This window comes from Vespa mandarinia, chromosome 7, assembly GCF_050613455.1.
Source record: "Vespa mandarinia isolate Hongniang chromosome 7, ASM5061345v1, whole genome shotgun sequence".
Taxonomy (NCBI): domain Eukaryota; kingdom Metazoa; phylum Arthropoda; class Insecta; order Hymenoptera; family Vespidae; genus Vespa; species Vespa mandarinia.
The window spans coordinates 1,315,318-1,327,696 of record NC_140816.1 but is presented as its reverse complement, the minus strand read 5'-3'; the positions used below and the strand labels follow the sequence as shown (position 1 = coordinate 1,327,696).

Here is a 12,379-nt window from a genome sequence, read left to right as displayed (position 1 = left end):
AGAGAGATACGATGAAGGATGGAGAGCGGATGGAGAGGACGAGGGGATGCAGGGCGGTGGGTAGAGGGGACGTCTCCGTCGCGTCGACGACGAACCGAAGAGGGTGGAGTGGGGTGTAGAGAAAGAGAGAGAGGTGCGGAGTAGAATTGTTGGATGTTGCTTGACTCTCTTTCTCTTTCTCTCTCTCTCCCTCTCCCTCTCTCTGTTTCTCCGTCCGTTAGACTTCAGTGATCGGTCAAAAGAGGGCGCTCAAGAGGGAGGCGGGTGTTATCCGAATGGTATGACGATGACAACGAAGACGATAACAGTGACGACGATGACAAAGACAACGACGACGATGACAACGGCGAGGACGACGACGACGTTGAAGCAGTGAAGGGTACCAGGAACGGAAAGCACGGCCGTGGCGCTATGCGGGCGTAGGCGAGGTTCCGTGACGACCGTTCGGTGGCGCAGCAGGAATTCCCCAGCACGGGAGGCGCGTACCGGGTTGGTCGATTAGGTGGTATGTGTGTGGCTCTCTCCCTCTCTGTCCATCGGTCGGTCCGGTCGGCGGACCGTCTCTGTCTGTCTCTTTCTCTAGCACGCTCTTTCTCCTCCCTGGTACTCCCTATCGGTGGACGCGCGGGCGCGCGCTTGCGCCTGTGTGAGCGTCGTGCGCGTATCTGCCCCGAGTCCGCGCCTCGACTTGCTGACATGGCGTCCTAGCGCTGCACGGGCCAAGTCGCACGTCCTCGGTGGAGAGGCTCTCAACCCCGTCGTCGTCGTCGTCGTCGTCGTCGTCGTCATCGCTGCCGTCGTCGTCGAATCGAGTGCATCTCGAGGATGCCAAGGTAAGTCGACGTACCTTCATCGTCCGTCGCGTGCATTTCTACGAACCTTCCGATACGACGAGCCGTGTACGCACAACGGATTCCTCGAAAAAGAAGCGAAACGCCACCGCGACAGCAACGGCGACGGCGACCATCGTCGGATCGTCGTTTGTTCGGGTGTCATCGGAAATAACATCGGGCGGTGTCGATATGCTGAAAAATACATCTCGCGCTTTTGACTTGACTATGATCGAAAGGGTCGTTGCCATCAAACGACAGTCCTTTCTAGCCGAATCGATACTTCGCTCTCTCTGTCTCTCTTTTTCCTCTATCTTTTGTAGGGGGCGAGACATGATCGGACGATTCCTTGCCGCTTCATCCCTTTTTCGCCCTACTTTTACCCCCTCCCCTTTTCCTCGTTTCGTTTCCTCCATTCCTCTCTTCCTCCCTTTTCATCCAGTTCTCTTTTTCCCTCTCTCTCCTCCCTTCCGCCATATCAGTCTCTCTCGCGCTCTCTCTCTCTCTCTCTCTCTCTCTCTCTCTCTCTCTCTCTCTCTCTCTCTCTCTCTCTCTCCCTCTCTCTATGGCACAGTCAAGCAGGATGCTATTTTCTTACGATTCCGCGAGTCTATCTTCGCTTTGCCAACCTCGCTTATGTTCATCGACGTATACGCATGCGCACTCATCATTTGCGATCGCGTGTGGCACTCAGAAGGGTTAATCTCGAATGGAAAAAAAGAGATAGTATGAAGGAGATATTAAGGGTGTAAAAGATAGAGAAAGACGAAAGGAATTAGAAAAAAAAGAAAAGGAGTGAGAAAAGGAAAGGGAAAAGAGAGCGTAAACATAGGGCGGAAAAGAGGTTAGTTTCGTGCTTCTTAGAAAAGGATCATTGAACGAGTCAAGGCAGGCGTGAGAGAGAAAGAGAGAGGGAAAGGGTACTACGTGGCTTATCGAGGCGCATCGACAGCAACGTGCATCGACGTGGATTTTCACTCAGTATCGAGAGAGGGTTGCGTAAATCTTTTCCTCCCCTTTTCTCTTCGTCCCCTTATCTTTGTTTCTCCCTCCCTCTGTCATCCTTCCTCTTCTCATTTCGTTTATAACACATACACAAAGGAAGAGAAAGAGAAAAAGAGAGGGAACATACATACACTCAGCAGGCAGTGAATAGCACGCACGCACGCACATACGTACGGCGTCGTACAGTGTGGCACGATTGGTATATGATGCCGTCCATAGTCGTCGATACGCCCCAGGGTGTCCAGTAAACCTTGCCTCTTTTCGACTTCGTTCGACTCTTTTCGAGTTGAGCCGCCGAACGGAGCCGAATCACTACGAACTGTACCGAGTCGTACCGAAGGAAAGTCGAGTCGAATCGTACGAAGTCGGTAGGATTCGAGTTGAATCGTGTCGTCGTCGTCGTCATCATCGTCCTCCCTCCCCTTTTTGAGCCCGCTCACCCGTCCGCCGTCCATCCTCCCTCTAGTGTTCATTGAGCCACACACGCTCGCTAGTTATACGAGATTGTGGTTGGACCTTCCTTCGTGGGAGAACGTCATTATCGCGCTTCTATCTCTTTCTCCCTCTCTTTTCTTTTTCTTTCTCTCTCTCTCTCTCTCTCTCTCTCTCTCTCTCTCTCTCTCTCTCTCTCACACTTATTGTGCTACCCTTTTTCCTGATTACGCATTTTTTCGCAAAGAGAATAAAACATCGTACCACGCGGTTTCTCTGTATCCGTCCATCTTATTTGCTTGTCCTAGCACGCTCCTCTTATATCCCCTACCACTATCGTATCATCGCCACACCGTCCATAACAGGTGAGTCGACTTCAAATCTTCTCCGTTGTCGTCGTGCCTTACAAACCACCACGCATATTCCTGCTTATCTGAAAGTTGTGCCCTGAACGTTTGTTATTGTGGTGAAAAAAAAAGGAAAAGAGATAAAAGAGTCGAAGTTGTGTGATATGTGCCAATATGAGGATGTCGTCGTTCGTGACGATAACGATGATCAAAGTGTTGTTTGCTTGTGATGGACGGACAAAAAAGTGAGCCAAAAAGGCAGCCGAGAAAAACAAGGTACGTACTGTGACGTCCGTCCCATTCCTGTGCGTTCATACTCTCTCTCCCTCCCTCTCTTTCTCCCTCTCTCTCTATTTCTGTCTATATCTCTCTTCTCTCATATTTTGTTTTCGCTTTTGACCATCGGAAATTATGAATTCGGTACAATTAAATGACGGAAGATATCGCGTATTTGCAACGTGTAACGATTGCTCACATCTGGGGCGATGAGAAAGAGAGAAAAGTGTTGTATGTGTGTCTATCTGTGCATATGGTGGGAGAGTAGGATGGAGACCCGAACCCTCGATAGCGTCTGCTATAAAAGTCGCGAGAACGTATATTTTGTCATCGAAGGCGTGGTTCGTCTAGGGAATCTTGACATCGTGCCTACGTTTTATCTTTTCGACATAATTTTTGTCGTTATTATGAGGATATTTCTGCTAGCTTTTGGTTAACTTCGTTTTCTTTCTTTTCTCCTTCTCCTTCTCCTCCTTCTCCCTCTCTCTCTGCTTCTTTTATTTCAAAACTTTTTTCATTACGTTTGCTGAAATTATCACATGACACTATGTCCATATCAGTCAAATATCTTGCCTTCGCGTGGATGATGATTCATTTTAAAATAATTAATACAAGAAATTCAAAATTGAGCGAAAAAAAAGAAAAAAAAGAAAATAGAAGGAAACGATTTCCAGCGTCGATTCTTGAGAACGTTGGTTATCTCTAGGAGGCATTCGCCTTATCTTTTACAGATACGCATATAAGTACGCGACCGCGTGGTGATCAGGCATGGCTTCGTGCGAGTTCTAACCTACCAAAGTACAAAACACACGTCGTAAGAGATTAGATTTGTTCCACTTTTCCATGATTGCATACCATCCGGTGGTGTACGCTTTCACATTATTTAGAATTTTCTCGTGTATCTTCCGTCTCTTGACGGCAAATCAGACGAATCAATTTTTTTTTTATATATATATATACATACTAATATATACGTTGGCCTTTATTCTCCATTACATTAGCTTTTTCATAGAGTTTGAAACAAAGGGAGTGGGACTAGTTTACCTAAGCGTAGCAGAAGTGTTCGTAGTGACCACGTGGTCTGACAAATATCACGTCACGTCACACACCTCATTTTCATCTTACGCGAGTTCTCTCCCCCTTCCTCTCTCCTTCCGTCTCTCCCCTCCCATACTCTCTAAACACACATGCTTGATAATCATACCGTATATACGCCCTTTTTCTCGATGAACGATCTATGTAAATATCTACGTTCTCGATACGCACGTGTATCGTAATGCCTTCGAAAGTTTCGAATTTATTATGATCGCGATAAGTAGATAAGTTAATGGACTTCTTTCAAGTATATTCTAACGTATTTGCAAGTATATGTGTGATTGCTTAAACGCAATTAGAAGTGTACTCTTATTATCAAGGTTTCATCTTTTTCTTTTTTCTTTTAATTTTTCTTCAATGGAAATATGTTATATGTCTTAATTTTAGTAGACACTTAGAGACTAATTGGTGACATCGATTTTTCCACAATAACAATAAAATTGTTAATACTTGTATCGCACCGTTATGCGTTACGTTACATACCTTAGTAGCGGTACTCGGTAATTCGACAGACAGCGGTGAAACGGTAGTGGCACGGTAATGTGCCTTCTCGGTTTCAAACCCAACGGTACGCAAGTCATTTTTTACCAAATTTTTTTTTCTTTTTCCAAAGAAGAGAATGTGTGCTCTATATCCAAGAGAGAATACTCTTATTATGCTAGTTGCGTCAATCTCGCATAAACGTGACTTTCATAAAGTTCATAAAGCTTTTGATGTAAGTTTCTGCGAAATATTTCCTTCCCTTTATGCGTGACAAAAAAAAGAAAACATGTTATTTGAGATATTTCGTCGCATCGAATCAAAATTATGGTTGATTTAAATAAATATATTGCGCGTATATATATGTGATCAAACGGAAATACAAATGAAAAAAATTAAAATTTAAGAGGATTTAAAAAGCAGTTATGCTCGCATCTTTTTTTTACTTTCTTTCTTTTACTTCTTTAATTAAATTATTTCCATGATTCGTCGATTTAATGCTAGTATATTTCCTGCAATGCGTTGGTAGTATATATTATATCGAAACGTTCACATAAAGAAGAATATTAATGTTGCGCATTTTTCTGCGAATTCCCGCTTAAAGGAGAGTAACGATTTAATCGCAATGCTTGAGAAAGGGGTTGTAATGCGTTAATTATGATACGGTAACGACGACTTTTACGAAATACCCACGAGAAATTTCTTTGTTCGCCTTACTAAAAGATAGTATAGTTAAAAATTTAAATCACAAAGATGGATTTCGATTTAAAAAAAAAAAAAAAAAAAAAAAAAAAAAAATCGATCAATTTAAATTTCCCGCTTTAATAAAGTCACATGACCATTCACTCATTACCGCGGGAAATTCAAAAAGAGCGAATCGACTTTTTATGGATCACGTTTCGTAAAAAGCATAGTATGTTCTCAGTGCCATACAACGGAGAGTGACGTTAAAAGTGGTGAGGCTTCATCGTTCTTCATCTATTCTTAAGGTCTCTGATTGTATACATAGATTTACAATATGTTTGACGAATTCCTGTTTATTAGATAATTGCATTATTAGATTTTTTCACGTATTTTATGAAAAATCTTTTCGAAAGTGAAGTTAATGCTAATTTTATATATATATATATATATATATATATATATATATATATATCGATCAAGGTATATGTGCGTGCTCGAAGATAAAACGTGAGAAACATACGCGTTTATGATGATATTAAATGCGCGACTGTAACGGCGATGATGATGCACACTACATACATCCCCTCCATGAATTCGTTTTATTGTGCGTGCAAACTTCTATAACTGCGTGTTTACAATAATATATGTCTTTATAACATATATGTAATATACATATATGTATACCTCTCTCTCCCCTCTCCCTCCCCCCCCCTCTCTCTCTCTCTCTCTCCTTCCGTCGAAGGAATATCGATTTTCGACTGCGATTTATACGTTTCCTTCGTCAACGATATGTTTAGGTATCCATTTTGCTTGAATATACCGTTAAAGGTACACCAAAATCGTGTTTCTCATTCTTTCGATGATCGGCAGTCTTAATAGCCAATACTGGACGGATGGGATTCCGTTAGTAGGGATACCGTAAATGATGGTAATTAAAAGCCTAATGTAGGACAAGTCACGACGGCACTTAAAGCATACTTTATTGATATCTTTCGACTATCTCTTTAACAATGTATTTTTACATAGTTTACTATGCCATTACTTTAAAAGAATATTTTCTCTTGCTCTTGAATCACGAATAATATCGATCGATTATTATTCCTTAACGTCCAAAGTCTTTCTCGATCCGGCCTACTTGCTTTCCGAGTTTCTTTCTAAATTGAAACACGGTGGTGATCATTCGGAACGGAATGGAACGACCTTCGATTAACGTAGCAAAGAGAACGTGTGTCGAACGCCTTCCTTTCGACACTACGCGTTTTACACTATCTTTTGATACCCCTACTGATAGAATTTTTGTAAATACGTTTTGCGTGTTTATCCAATATATATATATATATATATATATATATATATATATATATATATATATATAGTGTGTATTATAGGTTATACGAGAAAAATATTCAGTTTCTCAAGGATATGTATACTCTTTCGATCTATCGTTAATTAACCTCTCAAAGAAAATAATAGCAGTAAGAAGAAGAATGCAGGCATGTCGAGAATAGAAATAGGAGGAGAGGAACCCTGGTAGAATCAGACACGCGCACACACATAAATCCGCTTTTCTTAATGCTACCAACTATATAAACCGTTTGATTCTTCCTTCGTTAATAACACACCCGCATTAATACAACATCGAGCGGATGAAGGTTCACACGGAGCATTCGTACTAATACAACCATTGCTGTCTTCCGTGCCGTCTAAAAATTCTTGTCGAATATATTAAGAAATTAGAAAAGAGAAAGATAGAGGAAGAGAATGATTTACATTCGAATAAGTTCCGCAAACTTTCTGAGAATATCGTAATGGTTTTTGAAATATTATGTTCAGGATATAACGGTCTCTCTCTCTCTCTCTCTCTCTCTCTCTCTCTCTTTCTCTATCTATCTATCTCTATCTATCTATCTATCTATTTATCTATCTATCTATCTACCTATCTATCTATCTATCTGCGGAGAATTTCATCCAACACTGTCATGTAGGGACATACATATTTACTAAACTCGAATACACATTAAAGCAATAAGGGGATTACTGATAAAATATAACCACAATATTACACGACTGGTAGTCGTGTTGACAAGTTGGTGGGGCTACTGAGTCGAAGAAGTTGTTGCTCGGATCATATATCCTAACAACATTGTATCACTTTTATTGCAACGGTGGTCGTTGCAAGAAAGGAATACGTTTACGAGTGCGGGTAAAGTTGTAACGATACCCGAGAAAGCAGAGTGTAATCGAATGAAAAGGGAAACGTTTTGAAATTCCATTGGATGAGTGATTCGTCGTCGCGTTGTCTATCAAAGATCGTTCATGATTGGTCGGTGAAAATCGGTCGCACTCTCGAACATTCGGTGGGGAAAAAACCAAGGTTGACGCCAATGCGAACGTGGTATGAGAACGAATGTCGTCGCGTCGCCGGAAGGGTAGTGGTCGTTGCAAGAGGGTGACGAGAGGAGATGGGGTTAGGAGAGGTTGGAGGAGATGTAGTTGTGTATTGTAGTAGAGTAGTCTAGTAGTGTAGTAAGTAGTAGAATAGTAGTGTAGTAGATAGTAGAGTAGTAGTAGTGTAGTAGATAGTAGAGTGGTAGTAGTGTAGTAAATAGTAGAGTAGTAGTAGTGTAGTAAATATTAGAGTGGTAGTAGTGTAATAGATAGTAGAGTAGTAGTAGTGTAGTAGATAGTAGAGTAGTGTAGTGGCGGTGGTGGAGTGGTGCTGCTAGTGTGCGCTGGTGATGGTATGGTGGAGGAGGGAAACGAGTTGTCGAGGGTAGAGGGAGGGAGATGGGTTACAAGCTGACGGAAAGAAAATGGCCGACCTGACCTGTCGATGAGTGCACGCACTCGTGCGTGTCAGCAGTGCGCTCCTCTTCTTAAGCGCTCAGTGCGTATGCGCAGAAACGTATTTCCCGAGGGTCGCTAAAAGAGCGCGCTCTCAAAGAATATTTCTTTAATAATGAACGTTTTTAAATTTAAGAGACTTTTACATCTATATTTTTATATACATTTCATCGAATATACAATTTTTTTCAACAAAATCGTCTTACACTTATCAATATTAGTTTTTACTTGACTATCAGTATCTTATTTATTTATCTCTCTCGTTACAATATAACAAACGAAACTATCGTAAAAAGGAATATTATTAACGTTCCGTGAGATTAAAGCGAATAAATAGTTAAATATCTATCCATCGATAAAAGATAGAACACGTAACGCGTTTGTAATCGCGACCAAGATGCAAGTTAAAATTTTTATCTTAAAAAATGAAGAGAGAGAGAGAGAGAGAGAGAGAGAGAGAGAGAGAGAGAGAGAGAGAGAGAGAGAGAGAGTTCAAGGAGACGGAGACGAACGACAAAAAACGTTTAGCACCTTGTGGACTTCGAAAACGAATCGGAAATGTCGTTCCAGGAGGATTCTAAAATGTGGGACATGCGCGCCTTCTTCATGGCCATGTTCTCCCTTCTCCCCTCCCTTCTCCTCTCTCTCTCTCTCTCTCTCTCTCTCTCTCTCTCTCTCTCTCTCTCTCTCTCTCTCTCTCTCCGCCGTGAAATCTTCCGTTAACTTTGTACCTGGAGCTCCCTGATGGTTAACGGATCGGCCCATACCTGTATTTCGCGTCGACTCGTGAGCGGTTACATCCCCTCCTTCTTTCCTCTCCCTTCTTCTTCTCCTTCCCCACCCATTCTTGCTACATCTCCACCCTCTTATCCTTTCTCGTCCTCAGACTTCGCTTGTTTCTCTCTCTCTCTCTCTCTCTCTCTCTCTCTCTCTCTCTCTCTCTCTCTCTCTCTCGCTCTCACACACACACACACACACAAGTTTCTCTATCTCTTTTTCTTTATCCACAATGACGAACATCCGTCACCTTGTTATTTATTTGACTTTATGCTGTACACACGAGAAACAGATGGACAGCTGCTTCGTTATCGCTTTTACTCGATTCGCATTGATTTGCCTTCAAATTATCTGTACATAGGAATGTTTTAAAATTGGCACGACCACGCCCTCGATTCGAGGAACGATATTTCTTTTCCACGTGATATTAAGGATATGGTAAGAATAGCGAGCGCATGTTTCTTTTACCCCGTTTCGAGATATTCTTCAAAGTTGTACCTTCGAGCATTTTTCGAACACGTTTTGCGTTGTTATAGATTCTAGCATAGACGAAAAATCAATCGGCATACATCCAACACGATATATTCAATAGTTCTGCGTTTTGCTATAACAAGCTTTTGCATATCCTATTAGAATTGTTATCGAATTTCAAACTCGGTTCCATTTTTTCTTTTTTCTTTTTCTTTTTCTTTTTCATTTTATTCTTGGAACACCTTCGTAAAATAACCATGAAATTGATTGAAAACTGATTTTTTTCTTTTCTGACTTTTTTACAAAGATTTATCTGTAAAACAATAATTTATCATGTTAATTTTTCGTTTTATAAGCAAGAAAAAACCCCCCTTATATTCTTAGAGAATCCAATACTAGGACCAACATAATACTCCTTTGTCTTTCGTTCTTTTTCTCTCACACACACACACACACACACACACACACAACGAATACCAACGACACATTCACGTATGTCATGATCGTATGTATTTCCTTCTCCGAGAGGACTGCGAGCGGTCGAACTGTTGATCCAAACGCATCCTCGTGTTGTCCCACACCCCACTACGCCCCCATCTTTTGTGGGAGGAGGAGGTGCTGCGACAAGGAAGGGATATATTCGACCGCGATCCACGCTCATACTTGTTTCGAAACGTTCTCTTCTTTCTTTGTATTGTATGAAAAAAAAAACAAGTCAAAGTATTACGAATCCTCATTTTTTCCTCTCTATCCTTTCCTACGAATGATTCATATATTCTATGAGAGTAGAAAATCTAAGGAATTAGAAAAGTAATTCTATCATCTTAAACGCCATCTTGAATCGTTAGAAATTTTCTTTCAAAACATTTTTTCTTTATTTAAATTTGCGCATTTCTATTTTCCCAAATTTTATATATTTTAATTTGATATTTGAATTGTTATTTGTAGGATCTATAATTTTGTTTGATGTATGTATAAGAAAATAAATGTATTATACTTTATGTATGTCTTTAACCTAGTGAGCGAAAACAAAAGTTGTAGCACGAAGCGGCTACAATTGTCTTTTTTTTTTTTCTTTTTAGGCTACGTCTCATTTTTCACCTCGTATCGATCAGCTAGTAAACATTAAGAAAAGATTGTGTTGTTCCATGTCCAACTACCCTCTATATGTGTACATATATCGTTCGGCCTTCGATTACTATCGATGTTTTCTCTCTCTCTCTCTCTCTCTCTCTCTCTCTCTCTCTCTCTCCGACGAAGTTCCGGGATTTTATTGAAATTTTCCACTCGATAGTCTCATCAGTAATATATAAACAAGTGGCGCCCGAAGCGAACGGAAATCGATCGACGAACAACCTTAATCCTGTTGATTCGACGAAATCACGAGAAGTGATAAACGGTAAACAGAGTGGAAAAGAGATATATTTCGTGAAAGACGTCCTCTTCCTAACATCATAACTATTATTGGTATTGTCATTATCATCAAGTTACGTAGGCGCAGTTATATTTTCCTTATTCTCTCTTGCTCGACACTCGATTGCCCTCGAGTTCGAGCCTGAAATTCGGTCGATCGATGGAGCAACCCTACTTCGAGGATAAGAATGTTTGTATATAGGTGTGTATGTGTATGTTGTATGTTTATGTACGTACGCGTATGTTTCCAAATACACATACTAGTTTTTTCTCATCCGTACTATCTATATGATTCTCTCTATCGTTCTTTCTCTCTCTCTCTCTCTCTCTCTCTCTCTCTCTCTCTCTCGTTCTTTCTCTCTCTCTCTCTCTCTTTCTCTCTCTCTCTCTCTTTCTCTCTCTCTCTTTCTTTCTCTCTCTCTTTCTCTCTCTCTCTCTCTCTCTCTCTCTCTCTCTCTCTCTCTCTCTGTCTCTCTTTCTCTCTGACTCACTCAATTCTTCGTTCTTATCGCCTTAATACTCCGTACTTTGCTCAGAGTTTTTTTATTTTTTATTTATTTATGCGTATTATCAAAGTGTAGTTAAAAGCTCATAGACATTAATCAAAAAATAATTATAAATATAAAATAAAAATATTTGTCTGATCGGTAAAATCGTTTTTCTTCAATAGCACAATCGCATAATCAATTATAGTACTTTCCTTCATTATCGACCGTTCGACTCTATTCGCAAGAAAAAAAGAAGAAAAAAGACTGCTCAGTGACGTACGTTGTTATTAGGATTCCCAGCAGAAATTTCGAACGCGCCTTTATCCTTGAATGATTCAGCGAAATACCTCGGAAAAGAGATACCGATACGTGTCTACTGTATCTTTATCTTTCACTCGACAATACCGAGCGATAGAAGCCGCTCGTGAATTATATGATCTATTGAGAAGTTGTGAAACTTAACCTAACCTCACTTCTTTTCTCACGATGTACATATATATAATATCATATATATGTATAATATATATTATCTTATATATATCATATATAATATATATTATCTTATATATATATTATATATATATATTTATTTATTTATATATATGTAAAATGTATGTAATTTCGAGAAATAAAAATTCGTTGAAAAGAATAGAGTACGCTTAGAAAACAATTTCGTCTATCTTCGTAAAAGTTACGAGTTCGACTTGTAACATTAAAATTCATGAAATAAATTTCCATTGCGGGGTAATTCGAAGTCGAGGTATACAAAAATACACATGTATGGATGATATCGGAAATTGCGAAAGGCAATGCTATTTAGTAGACACCAGTTAGTACGGTGTCGCAAGTATATGCGGAAGTGGTGGCGCAGATTGTGACGAGGAGTGGGGGAAGTCTTAAGGAGTCAAGGGAAGAAACGAGGGAGGGTGGAGAAGCAAGTAACAACCGGGGGAGCTAGCGAATCGAGCATTGTAGGTTCTTGAAACGTAGAAGCACTAGCAGTAATAGCAGCACTAGCAGCATGGAACGGTATTCGACATAGCAGCAGCAGCAGCAACAGCAGCATTAGTAGCACTAGCACCAGCAGCGGCGTACATTGTTGTGTTCGCTGTTTCTACGAGTTTCTTTCTCTTCTCTCCTTCTCCCAGTGTGACTCTGCCGCTGCTGGTGTCGATTACGCAACGAGCACGGTGGCCGTGAGAGAAGTGAGTTGCATGCATACGCACTCGACGTATAC

General features: G+C 40.6%; 1 protein-coding gene across 5 annotated transcripts in view; it reads left to right on the top strand.

The window, feature by feature from the left end:
• Nucleotides 1-529: 529 nt before the first annotated feature.
• Nucleotides 530-12,379, top strand: part of LOC118440421 (protein tramtrack, beta isoform-like) — a 38,072-nt gene continuing 26,222 nt past the window's right edge. For 3 of the 5 annotated variants that reach the window (XR_004837831.2, XM_035863406.2, XM_035863412.2), the window contains exon 1: nt 2,750-2,890. The gene's annotated coding sequence lies outside the window, so the exon portion shown is untranslated. Of the gene's footprint in view, nt 834-2,749; nt 2,891-12,135; nt 12,348-12,379 lie in introns of those variants that run through there. The other 2 variants (XM_035863407.2, XM_085658089.1) reach the window with 2 other exon arrangements.